The following is a 2774-nucleotide window of genomic DNA, read 5'->3' as shown; positions in this document are numbered from 1 at the left end:
GCAATATGAAGATATGATCCAGTAAAAGGAACAACCTAACATTTCAAATGAGATACAAGAGTTGAAACAATTAATTAAAGATGTTCAAACAAATATGCTAAATCACATCAAAAATCAAATCAATGAGTTGAGGGAAGATATGGCAAAAGAGAAGAAGGATATAAAGAAGACATTCAGTGAACATAAAAAAGTACTCAAAAGTTTGAAAAAACAGTGCTCACTTTGGCAGCAGCACATATACTAAAATTGGAACAATTCAAAGAAGATTAGCATGGCCCCTGTGCAAGGATGACATGCAAATTTGTGAAGCATTTCATATTTTAAAAAAAGTTTGAAAAAAAATGACAGAAATTGTGGATATGAAAGGCACAATAGAAGAGATGAAAAACACGATGAGACCTGCAACAGCAGATTTGAAGTGGCAGAAGAAAGGATTAGTGAACTAGAGGGCAGGACATCTGAAATCTGACATGCAAAAAAAAAAAAGATACGGAAAAGAATTTAAAAATATGAGCAGGGTCTCAGGGAATTGAATGATAATATGAAGCACACGAATATATTTGTTATGGGCGTCCCAGAAGGAAAAGAGGAAGGAAAAGGGGCAGAAGTATAATGGCAGAAACAATCACTGAAAATTTCCCATCTTTTATGAAAGACATTAAATTACAGATCCAAGAAGCACAGCACATCGCAAAAAGAATAGATACAAATAGACCCACTCCAAGACACTTATTAATCAGATATCAAATGTCAAAGACAACGAGAGAATTCTGAAAGCAGGAAGAGAAAAGTGATCCATCACATACAAAGGAAGCTCAATAAGACTATGTACAGATGTATCAGCAGAAATTGCAGATGTGTAAAGGAAGTGTTATGATATATTTAAGATACTGAAAGATAAAAACTGCCAACCAAGGATTCCGTATCTGGAAAAACTGTCCTTCTAAAATGAAGGAGAGTTTAAAATATTTTCAAACAGACACTGAGAGTGTTTGTGAACAAGAGACTTGCTTTACAAGAAATAATAAAGGGAATACTATAGGCCGGTAGGAAAAGACAGGAGATAAACGTTTGGAGAACAGTGTAGAAATGAAGACTATCTAGAAGAGGCAAAAGAGAGAGAGAAAAAAATAAGATATGACATATGAAATCCAAAAGACAAAAGAGTAGAAGAAACTACTGCCTTTACAGTAAAAATATTAAGTGTTAATGACTTAAACTCCCCAATCAAAAGACATAGATTGGCAGAATGAATTTAAAAACAGTAAAAGGTTGAAAAAAGATGTTTCATGGAAACAACAACCAGAAAAGAGCAGGAGTAGCTATACTAATATCAGACAAATTAGATTTCAAATGTAAAACCTTAAAAGAGACAAAAAAATGTCACTATGTATTAATAAAAGAGACAATTCATTAAGAATACATAACAATCATAAATATTTATGTGTCAAATCAGAGTGCCCTAAAATACATGAGGCACATACTGACTACACTGAAGACAAAAGTAGATGACTCTACAACATAGTTGGAGAATTCAATATAACACTATCATCAACAGATAGACCATCTAGACAGAGAATCAATAAGGAAACAGAAATGTTGAATAGTACAATCAATGAATTAGACTTAACAGACATTTATAGAACTTTACATCCCACAAATCATGATACACATTTTTCTCAAGTACTCCTGGATCGTTCTCCAGGATAGACCACATATTATTTCACAAAGCAAGTCTCAATAAATTTAAAAAGAATAAAATCATACAAAATAATTTATTGGATCATAATGAAATAAAGTAGGAAATCAATAACAAGCAAATGACCAGAAAGTTCATGTATATATGGAGGCAAAACAATGCACTGTTAAACAACAAATGGGTCAAGGAAGAAATTACAAGAGAAATCAGTAAATATCTTGAAGCAAATGAAAATGAAAACACAACATATCAAAACGTATGGGATGCAGCAAAGGCAGGACTGAGAGGGAAATTTATTGCCCTAAATAGCTATATTAAAAAATAAGATGGAGCAAAAATTGAGGAATTAATGGTTCACCTGGAGGCAGTAGAAAAATAACAGAAAACTAAGCACAAAGCAAACAGATGGAAGGAAAAAACAAATAAATAAATAGAGAACATGAAAGCAATCAAGAATCAATAAAAACAGTTGTTTCTTTGACAAAATCAATAAAATTGATGGATCCTTATCTAGACTGACATAAAAAAGATAGAAGATGCAAATAAATAAAATAAGAAATGGGAGAAGGGACACAACTACTGACCCCACAGAAATAAAGGCAATAATGAGAGGATAATATGAGCAATTATATGCTAATAAACTAGACAACGTAGATGAATGGACAACTTCCTAGAAAACCATGAATGACAACATTGACTCAAGAAGGAATGGATGACCTCAAAAAGCCAATCACAAGTAAAGACATTAAATCAATCATCAAAAACTTCCAAAAAAGAAAAGTTCAGGACCATAGGCTTCACATGTGAATTCTACCAAAAACTGAAGAAATAACTAGTAGCAATCCTACTGAAACCCTTCAAAAAATTGAAAGGAAGGGAATGCTACCTAACTCATTCTATGAAGCCAGCATCACCCTAATACCAAAGCCAGACAAACATACTACAAGAAAAAAAATTACAGATCAATCTCTTTAAGGAATATGGATGCAAAAATCCTCAAAAATACTCATAAATCGAATCCAGTAGCAAAATTAAAAGAATTGTTCACCATGACCAAGTGGGATTTTTCCAGGTA

The 2774-nt window shown here is 32.6% G+C and overlaps 1 non-coding gene across 1 annotated transcript; it reads left to right on the top strand.

The window, feature by feature from the left end:
- The first annotated feature begins 213 nt into the window (after positions 1 to 213).
- On the top strand, positions 214 to 323 carry LOC143672253 (U6 spliceosomal RNA). The gene has a single exon (XR_013169723.1). It is a non-coding gene; the product is annotated as a U6 spliceosomal RNA (small nuclear RNA).
- Positions 324 to 2774: the final 2451 nt, after the last annotated feature.

The sequence above is a fragment of the Tamandua tetradactyla genome, chromosome X (assembly GCF_023851605.1).
Source record: "Tamandua tetradactyla isolate mTamTet1 chromosome X, mTamTet1.pri, whole genome shotgun sequence".
Taxonomy (NCBI): Eukaryota; Metazoa; Chordata; class Mammalia; order Pilosa; family Myrmecophagidae; genus Tamandua; species Tamandua tetradactyla.
The sequence above is the reverse complement of the archived record's forward strand: the minus strand, read 5'-3'. Positions and strand labels throughout refer to the sequence as shown.